Here is a 17,925-nt window from a genome sequence, read left to right as displayed (position 1 = left end):
TTTTCATTTGCGAAGAAAGCATAGGTGTGATGACCAAAATGCGACATCTACAACTGACCAAAATGGGACTTAGACGGGATTTTTGGTTCATTCTTCAAATTTTCAAACTTAGAAACCCTAGAGGCGATTTTCCAAAGGATTCTTCTTCCCCAAATCATTGATAAGTGATTCTAAACTAGTTTCTTTCAATCTTTCACTACTTTTCCTAAGATTTCAACCTAAAATCTAGAGTTTTCATGGTGGAAATTGGGGGTTTTGGGTAGAATTAGGGATTTTGAAAAATACGGATGTAGACCTCAAATTGAGGTCGGATTCCAAAACAAATTACATAACCGGTCTCACGGGTGAATGAGTAGTCGGGTTTTGGTCCGAATTTTGGGTTTGGACCAAGCGGGCTCGGGTGTTTACTTTTGTTGACTTTTTCAATAATGACCTAAATTGAATTCTTTGCAATCGTGAATAGTTCCTAAGGCTTAATTTGAATCGTTTGGTTGGTAATTTCTTAGATTCTATTGGTTCAGACGCTTGTTTGAAAGGCAAAGCCGTGGTTGAGCTTTGAGTTTGGCCTTTGGAGCAAGGTAAGTGTCGTGGCTAACCTTGACTTGAGGGATTTGGACTCATTTGTCTATTTGCAACATGTTTAGATGTTGGGTACAACGTATATGTGAGATGACAAGTACCTATGCGTTGTTGTCGGGTTATAACATGCGGGTGTGACTTGTTCTTTGCAATTATTGCCTTCCTTGATCATGTTATCTATGCTTAGACTGGTTAATTGTTAAATTGATTGTTCTTATCGTGTTTATGAGCTTTGGTGATAATTGAGTATTGATTCCGAGTTGAGATTGGTATTGTGGAACCGTTGTTGAAGTAACGCTTATACTTGTTGATCCTATCTCCCTGTTATTACTTGTTCATTGTTATGTGGTAAGAGAGAGTGTTAATGCACGAAGGATGATGTCGTGCCGTATTGTGAGTGTTAATGCACGAAGGGTGATGTCGTGCCATATTGTGAGTGTTAATGCACAAAGGGTGATGTTGTGCCATATATGAAAGTTAATGCACGAAGTGTGATGTCGTGTCATTTCTATTGATTCATACTGTGAGTGAGAGTAAAATCACGAAGGGTGATGCCATGCATTATCATTGTTTCATTGTGAGGATGAGAGTAAAAGCATGAAAGGTGATGTCGTACAATCTTTCTTCCTTGTGCTTAATTGTTTTACTAGTTAAAGGCATATTGAGTGTTTTGATTATCATTCCGTTGCATCTCTCGTATCTTGTATCCCTTTTAGCATGTCCCCCTCCCGATATTACCTGTCTAGCTTTTATTTGTCGCTATCTTGTACATATACTGTTATTTACACAGGTTTATTATGTAGGTGTCTTGTCATAGCCTCGTCACTACTTCGTTGAGGTTAGGCTAGACACTTACAAGTACATGGGGTCGGTTGTACTCATAATACACTATGCACTTCTTGTGAAGATATGTGTGCCGGTCATAGCTGATCGTGAGGTTAGCAGTTGGACTTCCTTGTTGGAGACCCAAGGTAGATCTACTAGTGTCCACAGACCCTGGAGTCCCTTCCTAGTTTCTTTATTTTGCGGTTTCCTTTCTTTCAAAACAGTTTTATTTTCTTTCAGACTTTGTTTGTAGTAAATCTTAGAAGCTCGTGAATTATGACTCCAAATCCGAATTGTATCAGATATTATGGGTTTTATGTTATTCCGCGATTCTGTTTTAGTTTATGTTTAGCCTAATTGTTTTGTTATTGAAATTGACTAAAGTTGGGTTTAAGAATCCTCCAACGTTGGCTTGCCTAGCAAGTGAAATATTAGGCGCCATCATGATCCCGAAGGTGGGAATTTCGGATTGTGACAAGCACTGCCTCCCCCTCCCCCCCTCCCCCGCGCGATCCAAAATATTTAAAAGCTAACTTCGGACCACAAGTTTTACACTTAGCCTTATTTTCTGGAATTAGTTGAGTAAAAAATGGCCAAACAGGAGATGTTTCCGTTCGTTTGGTAGGTTGTCTAGAAAACGTAGGGGCAGTAACAATAGTATCAGATGGGGCATCATTTAGATTAGCATGGTTATCACTAATTGGGTTAACATCAGAAGCAGGACTAGTGGGTGTATTATCATCCGGTTGAGTTTCATCAAAATCAATTTCCTCATCATCATTTTCATCCATAGTTGGATTAGAATAAAGAGCATTCATTAATTCATGGTCAAATTGTTCACCAACTGCAATTTTATGACAAAATTGAATCTCAGTAAATTGTAATAAACTATTATCGCTATCAAGAATAGTAGGTGTAGGACGGATATGGGGTTTGGTTCGGGGAGCCGGGGGCAATGGAGGAGGAACAGCATGACCACTAGATTCGCCACTCTTAGATTTTCCCTTATTTTTTACCAAAACGTTTTTGTAAGGAAGCCATCTTAATTAATCAAGTAATAGAAAATAAATAAAACAAACAAAACTATAATATTAAAACTTAAGATTTGGAACGAATTTACCGAATTGACGAACAACTTGTTCAAAATTGATTATCGTTGAGGACTTCAATTCACCAACTTTACAATTTTTTCACAAATTGTAACAATAAAGTAAGCAATAGTAGCAATTATAGAAGAAACTTAGAGAGAGATTGTGATAGATTGATGATTTTGTAAGAAAAATGAAAGGATGACGGGGTATTTATAATTGAAAATAGGGAAAAAATATAATTATAAAATATTTGGGGTTAAAACAAAGTTGGGGGATTAAACGGCTATTTTCTAAACAGCTCAGCAACTGTTTTTTTAAATTTTACAACGGCCAGATTTTTATTTTTATTTTGAAATTTTACCGTTGGGACCGTTTTGCCCGCCAGGGACCGGTCCGGTCCCGGTCCTAGCAGTCCCAAGCTGTTGAACCGACTTAGAAGACATGACCAGGCCCACAAATATGTTCCTACCAATCCTGGCCCGTTTGGCCCGCGGTCTCGGTTCCGGACCGGTTCACTTGCCACCCTTAACTCGAATGTTGTGGGTGACACAAAGTTAAGCTTCAAATTAGTTCATCATAATGATGGATCATGTAAGACTTAGTTCAAAGGGTATGTGAATAAAGTTCCACTTAGAAAGTAGAAAAAAAAAGTACTTATAAATTATTCGGTACTCTTAATTATGTCAGGCCATTAGGGAAAAATCGTGAGGACTTGGCTCAAGCATAAAATATCGCAGAATGTTAAGAATATTTTTGGACAAATTTAGCCCAACATCATTATCATTTACCAAATATAGGTGTGGAACACCAATGTAGTAACTATCACCAGTATGTACTGTATTTTAATATTCTTTGCGAACAATTCGATCAGGTATCTATGCTGGCCATGATTAACCATTGTTTGATTCAAGAAGAAATGATGCTCAGTAAAACTCAATTGTTGCATTATAATCCTGGGATTAGTCTAAAGGTCACACACTAAAACTGTATTATTGCATGCAAAATAAAGAGCCTCTAGTGGGTACGTAATGTATTCCAAAGGATTAAATCTGCGTAGTAATATTTTACACCATATTCTTAAGACTTCAAAAGATGTACACAACCATATATATATGTTAGGAGACTGTTTAGAAACCCAAAATTCCGAAGGAATCAGCATGAAATTATCTGTTATAGAAAGCAGCATCTCAGTTAGCTAATCTATACATGTTTAAAATAAGCATTACACTAAGTCAATAAAAAATACAGGTTAAATGGACGTGATATTCTGGCAGACTCACTTCAGTTTTTATTTTTGAATTGTGATGTTTTATATTTCAATACCACACAAGGGGGAGGGTGATTTGTGTGGTGTCCAATTTTTTGCTTAACCTGATTATAGAAGGACCTGGTTCTTTTATGTGTTCCAACTACTACTGTTGCGGAATAATAAGTACAGAAATTAATGAACACAAATATTTTATGTGGAAAACATCTGGCTCAAAAGGTGAAAAAAAACCACGACCTACTTTCCAGTAGGATTTTCCCAAACTATCCACTAAAATCACTGAGCCAAAACTGCATTTACAAAAACTCTTTTGTAAACCTAGGACTAACTCTAATCCCGTTGTAGCACACGGCCTCAACTGTTGCGACAACTTCAAGTTAACTCTAACTGGAAAACTCTGAGTACCTAATACAATTTCTTCTAGATAAAGCTGAAAGCTACAATATGAAAATATCTACTACAATTGAACTAGAATAAAAGACCGACACTTGGAACTGGTTCTTCTATCTGGTTCATGTAGCTTCAGGTTTGCACACTTGAATCACACATAAATTGCTTGCAAAATTGCCTTGCTATTTTGCTCTCAATTCATGTTTAACTTCTGCTTATGCGTGTTTCCTGTAAAAGAGAACAACACTGATATTTATGGAGTTAGTAAATAGAGATTGACTAGAATTCTGATGCTACTCTTCCTTGGTGGAAGAGTTCTAGTTGATATCAACCTCTAATTTATCCTTCTCTTAAACCATGTTCTCTTTGAGTAAAGAGTCTTTCTCCTTATCCAATATGCAACCTTTTCGATCAGGATCAGGAGATATCACTTCTGGTAAGTTAGGTTTATCTCATTCACGTGCATCTCACATGCTTGAGTTGACCATATTTGTGCTTCACTAGGATGGACCTGGTCCATGTCTTAGTTCCTTTGCTACGCTTCAAAACTCACCTTTACTTGGGCCAACAAATTCCCCCTTTCATAAAGGACCAGGTTCATTAGGTTATAAACATCACTTATTCAGAATATAAAGCACAATATTTTTCCCCCTTTTGGCATCATCGAAAAGTTGCATAAACAAAGTGTGATTCCTAGATTTTAAAAATTACTCATGTCCACTGGGGCAACTGCAAGTGCAATCATGGATTAATCATCAGTAATCAACCAAACATATTCAAACCATCAAGGAAAGATAAACAGTCAACAAGAGCAAAAGTTGCAAACTTCATTGATAGAGAATGATTCTCCCACAATCCACAAAAAGAAAAAAAATAGTCAAAACATGAGCAAAACAAGAAAAATCCCTAATCTGGGTCACCGAAAGGTCTAGACTAACGGCCGTTTGACCAGTTAAGTATATCATCCTTTTAAAAGGCCCTTTTCCGTCACAATTCATCCAGCCATAACTCCGGCATCCGGCGGTGGATTGTCGCAATCTTGGTGTCAAAAGAAATATCTACTCTTGCGCACAATCCCCAATTGGTTTCATCCTCAAATTCGTAACCAATTTTTTCAGATCTTAAATTCTATCATGCGAGTTACTGTAGCAACAACTTTTTCTAGATTTTTGTCTTGAATTCTACTCTTCACGTCAATATGGTGACGTTTTGAGCAGCCATAGATGCTGTCGTCTCTCCCCAGCTTTTGGCTGTGGGAGAGCCAAACCAAAAATATAATAATACAAATCCTACCCATGTTATGTCACAATCATATGTTGCTCGTTTACAAACCTTAAAAACAGCTGCTACTTCGACAAAAATTGATTTGAATCTTGTGAAGTTTGTTCATGAAGAGCCAATTATAGAATTCACTATGGAGGAGGTAAATCAATTTACCATTGAAGAGGGATTACACCAAGCAGTTATTATGAAATTCTCATATGGGAAACCAGATGTACATGACCTGCGTAAACTCATCCCGAAATAGTACGACATTAAAGGTATGTGTAATATTGGACAACTTGAATTTCGACATATTCTGGTGAGGTTCTATTTGTTTGAAGATTATGTCCAGTTCTTGTCGAGGTCAGTTGGTTACATAAAAGATAAAGGTGACGAATTCTTTTTTAGAACGTTTCCATGGACGATAGGATTTAATCCCAAGGAGGAAACATCAAAATCTGTGGTGTGGATTTCGTTGCCTGATTTACCTCCGAATTTTTTCGCAAAGAAGTCATTACTGTCAATCGCTTCAGCTGTAGGAAAGCCTCTTGCAGTGGATGAGGCAACACAAGATCAAACAAGGCCAAGTGCTGCTAGGGTAAAGATTTTGTTAGACCTATTAGACAAGCACCCTAAGCGAGTAAAGTTGCACATCGTTGATAAGTCGACTGGAAAATTTGTTGAGCATTATCAAGAGGTAGTGTATGATAATCTCCCCAAATTTTTCACTTTTTGTAAGCATCAAGGGCATGAGGAAAGAACATGTCGTTTGATGGCTGAAAAGGATAAGGAAAGCGAAGGAGTTGGGACAAAAAACATGGGTGTGCAAGAGCTGCCTGTTGTTGAGACAACTGGAGTTGAAAAGCTGCAAGGAGATGCAAGGGCTTATTTGAATGCCAAAAGAGCAGGACAAAAAGTTAACGAATTACTAGATTCCAATAGTGGTCAACTCGAAGTTGAAGCACCAAAAGAAAACTCTGCAATTCAGCAGGTATCGCAAACAGATGGAGGAAATCTTGTGAATCGTCCAGGTAATGGTACAGCTATAGGTGAAGTTTCAATGATCGATAAAGGTCCACCTAAACCTTCACGTGATGTCCCTGCTAAGACAGCATTAGCAAGGATTTTTAATGTGGTGAATCCAGTTGTGGAAGCCTATGATAAGCAGAATTTGTCTAAAGCTTCAACTGGTTGTTTTACAAAAGAACCAATTGATGATCGAGCTGAAGATGCTGCAGAAATTGGTAATGTAGTGAATGGTGTGGAAGATGGTAATCGAGGCTCAGCTGATGTTGAGCAGATTTTACCAGTTCTAGGTGGTAATGTAGTAACTGAAAAATAGTCAGCTATGGTGGTGTCAAATTTGGAAGCTACTGTTCCATCGGATGTTACAAGTGGTCGAGCTGGTGTTGGAGGTTCAGTTGAGGCCACTGGGATTATTGAGTGCAGGATGGTGAGGAGTTTGGTCGAATTGCATCAGTGTTTGAAGGAAAAAAGGAAAATATGGTCAAAAGGGATGCTCCTGCTAAGTCAAAAATTGGTGCAAATGTCAAAGGTGCTACAGGTTCTAACTCAAGGTGTAATCGAGCTGATACATCTGCACAACTGGGTAAGGAAGAGGATGGTCTGGCAAAAACTATCACGTTGAATGCAAATGGGAAATCCGACGATCAGCAGATGATGTCTGCTAGTACATTAAGTACTGCAATTCGAAATAATGCAGAACTACCAGCTACACTAGTTGGTACATCTCACAATGCTGAAGCAGTTACACAAGCAACTCCCCTTGAGTTTGTTGTGAATATTGCATCAGATGGTGCAGGGGTCGACCAAACTTCTGATGCACAAGGACAATCTGAGAAACAATAGGAGCATAAGGTTACTTCTGATGCAGGCCTAGCAATAGAAATATATGCTGACAGAGCAGCTATTCAATCAGCTATGCAACTAGGAGTTCAATTTGATACTATTGCATTGAATTCTTCTGCTGATCGATCATACTCAACTGCAGCATCAGCAACATACACGACTGGGCAGCATCAGCAACATACAACAACTGCAGCTGATGTTAATACTAATCCTTGGCAGCAGCAGTCCAATGCAAACAAGACTGGGCAGAAGCAGTCCAATGCAAACACGACTGGGCAGCAACAGTATAATGCAAACATGACTGGAGCCAAAGTAATGGTAACTGATATACCTGCTATTTCGTTGGAGGACTGAAAGTTGCTGGATGCTTTGGGCAGTCCAAAACCACACAAAAGTGCATACTCATCATACTCAAAAATGACCGGACTGAAGCTGAATTTTTCAGTGACAAACAGACAGGAACCAAGTAATACAAAGACACTGAAGAGGCATGAACCATTGTGGATGGTTATACAAGATGAAGCTAATCAAAATCTTGAGGCTAACTTACGCGTTGCCATCTCCGAAGAAGCAAAAGAGGATGACTTGATTGAATCTTGTCCGGAAGAGGCGGGTACAACTGGAGATTTCACTTCTAACAAAACTGAAAAAAGAAGGTGACTCAAGAAATAACACTCAGGCAACTCCCAATAAGAGCTGCAAAGAAAAAAGGGGTTGCCTCCTCCAACTCTACGAAGTCCAATAGATACGACAACAAATGAAGAACTTTGAAGATTATTTGAAGATAGTTAAAGAGTATTTTAAGGACGTTCAAATTGAAGAACTCACAAGTTTGATAAATGAGGGGCAAGATTCTAATTTCTACATTGTCTTAGTTTATCATTTTCAAAGCATCATCACTTGTAATAGCGTCATAGAGTGTGTTATAAACTTTGTGGCGATCATAGAGTACTTGGTACTTTCAAGTTCCTTTTTTACATGCTGGCTAGAAGATGAGGCTTTCTCTTTGCCTCAATAGGATTGGTAAGGTAAGGTTTAGCACGGTTAGTGTTGCCTTGGTCCTATGCCTTTGGAAATATCCACATGTCTATGAGATTATATGCCCTCGTGAGACGTTGCCGACAGCTACACCATGAACCTTTACATGATGCGGCCATCATAAGGCAATGTGAGGCGTAGAGGAGTGTTTATATAGCCAAGGCATATGGGTAACAATACAGGTGGTATTGTCCCCCTTATTTATACTTTTCCTAATTGTTGTATTTTTTTCTTCTTTTATTAATAAAAAATTAGCCCTAGGCGCTTGCCTAGCGGATGAAAAAAAAAGGTCTAGACAAAGTTCAAGAAATGAGGGCTAAGTAAATTAAGGCTTGGAAGAACTAGAGGGTTGGGTTTTGGCTTGGAGGAGGTGCAGCATGTCTTGAAGAATGCCATCATTCTTCTCCTTTTCTTTTATGAGCTCAGTTCTGAGAGCATCTCTCTCAGATTCAACTCGGCCAACCGAGTCTTCAGCCTAGCTATCTCAGTATCCTTTGCCCCACTCTCCTGCAATAGAGCTCTAACCTTGTTATTGATAGGTGTCTTTCTAGATGAACCGGGTTCATTGGGAATGGCATTGGCCTCATAGTCACAAGCAATCAGAGTGTTGATTCCAAAATGATCTTTGCTTGTGGCCGTCTCCCGCTTCTTTAGTGGCACCTTGCAACGAGCAAGAACAATGGTGAGAATAAAACCATAAGGAGTGGCATGGGCCTTGGAGCTATTGGTAACCCTATCAAGTAGCTTGATCATAAATACATGTCAGTTGATCCCCACTTTCAAGACACTCCATCAAAACCAAATCCATGTAGTTAGCAATATGTCTTCTTTCCTGGATAGGCAACAAACACTTGTTGTCAAATTCAAACAGGACTTTATGGAATTGCTTCATTTCACTCATATGCACAACCTTGGCCTCATTCACTTCTGTGACATCATAGAATTTCCTAGCAATGGTAAGGGCAGTAGGAAGGGAGTCCAGACGTGGACATTTTTGCCTTGTGTAGTCATCATATCCTTCAGAAGGAATGTCAATGATTTCACCCAGCTATTTTTCATCAAAAGTCACTTGAACCCCGTTCACCTGACTGGTAACTCTGCCATCCTTGACCTCTGCATTGGCCATGAACCCAATAATCTCATTTCTTGCCAACCTGCCATCCAACTGAAGGACCATGTCCTTCAAGCCCTGAACAACTAGAGCATCAACCAGTCGAACCATTTCTGATTCCTCCAAATCCTTCAAAAGTATACCCTTCAAGATTCTTCATTTGCCAAACTTGGCCAGCTTATCTTGTTCATAGTTAGATTCACCCTTTTCTTCACCACTCCAATTTTCTTCCTAAGTAATCTTAACTTGCTTGGCTTTCACATCAGACCTTGTTCCTTTAGCCAAAGAAGAGGGTTCAACAGCCTTGGAGACTGATGAGGACTTCTTTGAAGAAGTCTGGTCTTCTTGAGCTTAGGGGTATGAACCTCCACACTCACATGTTCATCCTGATGGACCGGGTCCATCACATCCACATCAACAGCCTCAACAGGCTCTACAACCTTAGCTTTCCCTTTGTCCATTCTTTTCTTCTTGCTTTCCTCTATAGCCTTTTGTAACTCATCCTCACTCTGCTTCAACTTACTCCTTATGGCCCTTCCTTTTGGTAGAGGAATCGCAGCAGTTGTTGGAGAAGTAGACTTCCTTTTCTTAGTAGTTTTTGCAGTGCTGGGAGCTTTTGGTGTTGGGGTTCTCCTTTTCTTAGGGTTGTAGATTTCACCCACTTTTTTCAGAAGGTCTGCTAGAGTCTCCTCAATTGATGAACCGGGTTCATCTGCATGTGAACTGAGATTGACCAGCCCTTCAGCAGCCTCCCTTGAACCACTTTCCACTATTTTCTTGCTACTCTCTACCACCTTTTCTGGCTCAATCCACAGATTGCCAGTTTAACCGCTTCAGAGGTGGGTGAGGAATCAGCAACTTCTTTCCCTTTTCCCCTCACATCACTACTCACACCCTCACTCTCCTTTTTTTTTTCACTTTTATTTTTACCTCCTTTCCTTCTTGACTCAGGCATTTCCACATACATAACAGACCCAACCAAAACAAAACGATTTTATCCAAATTTTTAACTAGAACAGAATGTACCTCAAAAAGGGGATTTTGCACAGATGTTGCATGTTCAGAATCAGAAGACCTAGTTCCTTCCCCCTCACTCGCAGACTTGAAAGAATCATTAGAATTTTCAGAATCTTGGGCTTGACTAGCCTTTAATTTTGCATTTAGTTTCTTTGAAAGAGCACTCGTAGCCATAGTTTTGCGAGCAAGCATCTTCACTCGCCTTATCCTAGGTTGAGGGGTTGTGCTGGGTTGAGAAGTAGTGGAGGAATCAGAGGGAGTAGGTGGAGTAGGTGTACCAGGATTGTCTTGGGGGTTAGTCATTTTCTCTGGATTCTGTGAGAAAGTAGATGGGTGTGCAGAATTTTGGAAGCAAAGAGAAGAGAAGAGAGAAAATTTTTGACGGTTATGGAAATTATGGGAGAGTTGCAGTGTTGTTGATAATGAATTTAAAGGAGGAGGTGTAATTAATATACAATGGCAGCTTTTAGTAGCCAAATAGAAGTCTAATCACCCTAAAATTTCAGTTTGAATAGGTGGTTTGGCTTCCTTAGAATCTAGGTGTTTTAACACGGTGAGAATTCTAGTTTAAAATAGAACTGGTTCAAAATTTATTGGATAGGCTTTTGAGATTTTGGACTTGGGTAGGACTCTACTCATGATTTAAATATTAATATTTTAAATTGTGCAGAGTGTAGAAAACGTACCTCGCTATTCAGATGAACTAGGTTCTTCACTAAGAATCCTCTTGATCATGCCTCAATTTGCCAAAATAGAGAAACTTTTGTTAGAGATCAGTGAGTCATATTAACACATGGCATAGGAGTATACTAGTTATAGTATGAGACGGAGCAAAAATTAATCTAGATATTTACACATTTTTCAGATTTTCTAACCAAAACAAATTCATTTTTTTCAATTATGCATTCTGAACTGATCCCATTAGGTGATCTTAATCATCCCTAATTCTAACCTATTCCTTTCACAGTGCTCTCTATTCAGTGCTTTTGTAAAGATGTCAGCAATCTGTTTATCAGTAGAACAAAATTCTATAGTGATCAGTCCTTTCTCATAGTTGTCCCTCAAAAAATGGTGTCTAACATCTATGTGCTCAGTTCTCTTATGATGAACCGGGTTCTTAGTCATACTAATAGCACTAGTGTTATCATAGAAAATAGGGATGCAACCAACTTCAATACCAAAATCCATCAACTGCTGCTTGATCCACAACAATTGAGCACAATAGGAAGCAACAGCAACATACTCAGCTTCAGCAGTAGATAAGGCCACTGAATTTTGCTTTTTAGTATCCCATGACACAAGACATGAACCAATGAAGTGTGCCATACCTAAGATGCTCTTCCTATCCACAAGTAAACTTGCATAGTCAGCATCAGACTATCCCACTAGGTTAAAGTTACTACCTTTTGGATACCAAAGGCAAAGGTCAGTAGTGTCTTTCAAGTATCTCAATATTCTTAACAGCAGTCAAGTGGGATTCCTTTAGATTTGCTTGAAATCGAGCACAAAGCCTTACACTAAAAACAATGCCAGGTCTGATAGTAGTAAGATACAAAAGTGAACCAATCATACCCCTATACAGCTTCTGATCAACAGATGACCCAGGTTCATCTATGTCCAATTTTGTGGTTGTTGCAATAGGAGTATCTATTTCCTTTGATTCTTCCATTTTAAACTCCTTAATCAACTCTTTTGCATATTTCTGTTGATGGATCATGGTTCCATTCGAGTTTTGTTTAATTTGTAAGCCTAAGAAGAAATTAAGCTCAACCATCATACTCATTTCAAATTCACTCCCCATAAGTTTAGCAAATTGCTTACTTAGATTTTCAGTGGTTGCCCCAAAAATTATGTCATCAACATATATTTGTATTACAAGAAAATCCTTACCTTTTTCTCTCAAGAATAGAGTGCTATCAATTTTACCTCTCTTATAGCCATGTTTAAGCAGGAATTTGGATAGTCGTTCATACCATGCTCTAGGAGCCTGCTTGAGTCCATAGAGTGCCTTGTCTAGTTTGTATACATGATCCGGACACTCTTTGCTTTCAAACCCTGGAGGTTGTTTGACAAACTCTTCATTCCTTTAAGTAGCCATTTAGGAAGGCACTCTTGACGTCCATCTAGTGAAGAGTAAATTCCATATATGCAGCAAAGGCTATGAGGAGTCTTATTGCTTTCAACCTTGCAACTGGAGAAAAGGTCTCATCATAGTCTATGCCTTCCTCTTGGCTATAACCTTGAACCGCCAACCTTGCCTTGTTCCTTGTAATAGTTCTATCTTCATCAAGATTGTTTCTGAAGACCCATTTAGTGCCAATTACTTATCTGTCCTTGGGTCTTGGAACCAGATGCCAAACTTGACTCCTTTCAAATTGATTCAGTTCATCTTGCATTGCATTTACCCAGTCTGTATCCTGCAAAGCCTCAGCAACATTTTTAGGTTCTATAAGAGATAGGAAAGCATAAAAAGCACATAGATTCTTTAATTGAGATCTAATTTTAATTCCAGAAGTTGGATTAGTAATTATATTCTTAACGGGATGAGAACTTTGGTACTTGTAAGTTTTCACAACCAATTGGTTTCTGTTTGATGTTTCTCCCGTGATCTATTGCTGAGGAACAGGCTCATGGACAGGTTCCATTTGGGAATTAGATTTAGTGCTTCCTTGTTCAGTTCCCCTTGTCAGGTTGCCATGGATGGAAGAACCTGTTCCATCAACTGTTCCTTCTTCTGATGCAACTTCAGCTTGGGTTGTGACTTCATTTAAACCTTTTACTAGCCCAATAGCTTCATCTTCATGTTCCTGTCTCTCAAAAAGAATGTTAGTTTCATCAAAAACTACATGTACACTTTTTTCTGCATACATAGTTCTTTTGTATTACATTTTATATGCTTTGCTATGTGAAGAATATCCCAGGAATACTTCCTCATCACTTTTGGGATCAAACTTACCTAGGGAGTCCTTTCCATTGTTGTGCACAAAACACTTGCATCCAAATTCCCTAAGATGGGATATATTTAATTTTCTCCCTTTACGTAACTCATAGGGAGTCTTCTCTATAACAGATCTAGTCATGCACCTATTAATGATGTAACATGAAGTGTTTACAGCTTCTGCCCAGAAGCTATGGGGAAGTTTACTAGAAAGAAGTATGGTCCTAGCCATATCTTCAAGTGTCCTATTCTTTCTTTCAACTACTCCATTTTGTTGTGGAGTCCTAGGGGCAGAAAGATTATTATCTATGCCATGCTCATCACAAAATTCAGCAAATTTAGCATTTTCAAATTTAGTTCCATGATCATACCTAATTGATACAAGTTGATTAACTAGTTGTTTCTGAGTTTTTCTAACAAAAGAAGCAAATATGTCAAATATTTCATCCTTAGATGTTAAAAACAATGTTTAAGTAAACCTAGAGTAATCATCAACAAGCACCATAACATATCTCTTACCACCTCTGCTCAGAGTTCTCATTGGTCCACAAAGATCCATATGGACTAGTTCCATCGTTCTGGTGGTACTTACCATTTTCTTGCCTTTGAAAGAGGATCTTACCTACTTCTCCCTTGCACAAGCCTCACAAACTTTGTCTTCCTTAAACATGATGTTAGGCAGACCTATCACCAGGTCCTTGGAGACTAATTTGTTGAGTTGACTTAGACTTGCATGTTCAAGTCTTTTGTGCTAAAGAAGGGGATCATTGTCCAGCACACTTAAGCATGTGAGTTCATTTTCTGAAAGAGTGGACAAATCTACAATGTATATATTGTTTACTCTTTTTCCCTGCAAAACAATCTTGTCAATGGTAATATTTATCACGAAACATTTGGTAGAGGTGAATGCTACCAAGTTACTTCTGTCACACACTTGTGATATACTGATTAGGCTATATTTCAAGCCATCTATCAAGTAGAAATTCTTAATGGAGTGTGAGTCTGTCTTATCTACCTTTCCAACCCCAATTATCTCACCTTTATTACCATTTCTAAAGGAGATGTTACCTCTTTTTAGGTCCTCAGGTGAAAGGATCTAGTTCTTGCTTCCAGTCATATGCTTTGAACATCCACTATCCATGTACCATATTTGGTTGCTCCCCTTCACTTGGACCTCAGATTCCTCATCGAATTCTCCAATTTCCATAAGTGCATGTTTATCTCAATCTTCATCTTCTGAATCCTCATCTGAGCTTTCTCCCCAAGCAGTAACCATAGCCTTTGTTGATCCTTTATTTTTCTTGGGATGAACCTGTTCCTTCTTCTTGTTTCTTCGTTCAGCCCTTTCCTTCTTCCATTCAATTTCCCATTGAGGACAGTTTTTGATCATGTGGTTAGTCTTACCACATTTGAAATAACCCTCGTTGGTCTGTTTTTAAGGGACCCTTGGTTTGTTGTAAGTTGCACCTCTTGAAGAACCCTTTCCTCTCATTAGATACTTCTCCAAATCCCTCGTGATCATAGCCATTTCATCCTCCTCTAGATCTGCACCTTCAACAATTTTGAGAGTCAGGCTTCTTTCCTTCTTGAGTGCATCCATCTTCATGGTTTGCCTTCTAAGTTCATAGGCAGCGAGATTTCTAATTAACTCGTCCAATTTAAGAGTGGCAATGTTCTTTGATTCCTAAATAGCAGTTATTTTGCTTTCCCAAGTAACTAGTAAAACCCTTGTCAGAATTTTCTCAACCTTGTCTTCTTCAAGGATAATCCTTCCAAGAGACTTAACTTCATTTGTTAGTATTGTGAACCATGTATATATCTCTTGGATGATTTCTCCTTCTTCATGGTGAAATTCTCATATTGAGAGTACAACAGTGTTCCTCTTGATCTCTTCACTTGAGGAGTTCCTTGACCTTAGCATTCTTTTCCCACTTTTTCAAGTCCTCAATCGTGCAGTCAGTTCTTGTTTTTGGCACTTCTACTTGTTCAGCAGTCTTCTTCATGGTAGCTATGGGACCATCAGTGACAATGTCCCATAGCTCATAGTCTTCTCCGATGATGTGATCTCTCATCTTGTTTTTCCATCAGGAGTAGTACTAGCCATTGAAGAATGGAGGCCTAGCAGTGGATTGTCCTTCCCAGTTTCCAGGTGGTGCATTCATCTTGATATGTTCCTAAGGTGTTAGCCTCTTCAAGGATAACCTATTCTGATACCAATTGATGTTTTATACTTCAATACCACACGGGGGGGAGTGATTTGTGTGGTGTCCAATTTTTTGCTTAACCTGATTATAGAAGGACCTGGTTCTTCTATGTGTTCCAACTACTACTATTGCGGAATAATAAGTACAGAAATTAAATAACATAGATATTTTACGTCAAAAACACCTAGCTCAAAAGGTGAAAAAACCACAACCTACTTTCCAGTAAGATTTTCCCAAACTCTCCACTAAAATCACTAAGCCAAAACTACATTTACAAAAACTCTTTTGTAAACCAAGGACTAACTCTAATCCCTTTGTAGCACACAGCCATAGCTGTTGCGACAACTTCAAGTTAACTCTACTAAGTACATAATACAATTGTTTCTAGATAATGTTGAAAGGTACAATAGGAAAACACCCACTACAATTGAACTAGAATAAAAGACCGATACTTGGAACTGGTTCTTCTATCTGGTTTATGTAGTTTCAGGTTTGCACACTTGAATCCCACACAAATTGCTTGCAAAAGTGCCTTGCTATTTTTCTCTCAATTCACGTTTAACTTCTGCTTATATGTGTTGCATGTTAAAGAGAATAACACTGATATTTATGGAGTTAGTAAATAGAGATTGACTAGAATTCTGATGCTACTCTTCCTTGGTGGAAGAGTTCTAGTTGATCTCAACCTCTAACTCTATCCTTCTCTTAAACCGTGTTCTCTTTGAGTAAGGAGTCTTTCTCCTTATCCAATATGCAACCTTATCGATCAAGATTAGGAGATATCACTTCTAGTAAGTTAGGTTTATTCCTTCACGTGTATCTTACATGCTTTAGTTGACCATATTTGTGCTTCACTAGGATAGACTTGGTCCATGTCTGAGTTCCTTTGTCAGGCTTCAAAACTCACCTTTACTTGGGCCAACAAATTGCTTCCTAATTGTTTATTCCATTCTGATACTCTTGTAATTTTGTATTTATTTAAGTGGTTTATAATATATGGTGTGTTGGAATTTGTCCTAATGTCGTTCTTATCTTTTTGATATATTTAGGACTTTTTTTAATGATTAAGTACAATCAACAACAACAACAACAACAACCAAGTATATCCTCACAAGTGGGGTCTTGGGAGGATAGGATATACACAGCCTTACCCCTACCCTGAACGGGCAGAGAGGTTGTTTCTTATAGACCTTCGGCTAAAGAAAAGGTAGAAGAAGCACTGACATCAAGTAATAACAATACATAATATTTAGAAAACTAAATCTAAGATATCAAAATATAAGATGAAAGAAGTATCGATAGCTAGTAATAACAGTGCAAGATATATAGTGATAGCAAACTAAAAGAGTATTGATGACATGTAATAACAGTACAAGATATGTGGTAATATCAAACTAAGGATAAAAGGGCTACCATACTAACACTAATTCTCTTGAACTAAGGAAGACAACGGGAAACGACTAACTACATACTAACCTTCTACCCTAATTCTCAACATCTACACCACCCTCCTATCAAGGGTTTTGTCCTTGGTTAGCTCGAGTTGTGCCATGTCCCGCCTGATCACCACTCCCCAATACTTCTTAGGCCTACCTCTACCCTTTCTCCTATCCCCGTAGGGCCAACCTCTCACACCTCCTGACTGGAGCATCTGTACTTATCCTATTAACATGCTCGGACCATCTCATCCTCGCCTCTCGCATCTTTTCCTCCATAGGGGTCACTACCACCTTGTCCCGAATAACTTCGTTCTTAATTCAATCTGACCTTGTATGTCCATACATCCATCTCAACATCCTCATTTCAGCTATTTTTATCTACTGGATCTGGAAGTTCTTAACTGGTGAGCACTCTGCCACATACAACATAGTCGGTCTAACCATCACATTGTAGAACTTACCTTTAAGTCTCATTGGTAAATTATTATCACAGAAGACATTGGAAGCGAGCCTCCACTTCATCCACCCTTCTCCGATGCAATGTGTGAGATCCTCATAAATCTCCCATCACTCTGAATCACAGACCAAAGGTACTTAAAACTCTCTCTCCTGGGAATGACTTGCGTATCAATCCTCATATCCCCATCCATTTTCTAGGTGACACCGCTAAAATTTCACTCCAAATATTTTGTCTGATTAAGTACAAGATGATCAATTATTATAATTAATATCTATACGTGAAACTGTCCAACTTGTTACTTAGGAGAGGATTAGCTCCAGTAAGAATTGCTTCATCAGATTGCAATGGTAAGCCTAAGGACCACGACGTTGCTAGTCAAGAATTAGATGTTTTGGATGCTATCTTTTTCTTTATGTTTTCCACAAATAATTGCC

Source organism: Nicotiana sylvestris, chromosome 3 (assembly GCF_000393655.2).
Source record: "Nicotiana sylvestris chromosome 3, ASM39365v2, whole genome shotgun sequence".
Classification (NCBI taxonomy): Eukaryota; Viridiplantae; Streptophyta; class Magnoliopsida; order Solanales; family Solanaceae; genus Nicotiana; species Nicotiana sylvestris.
This window is presented reverse-complemented; position numbering follows the sequence as displayed.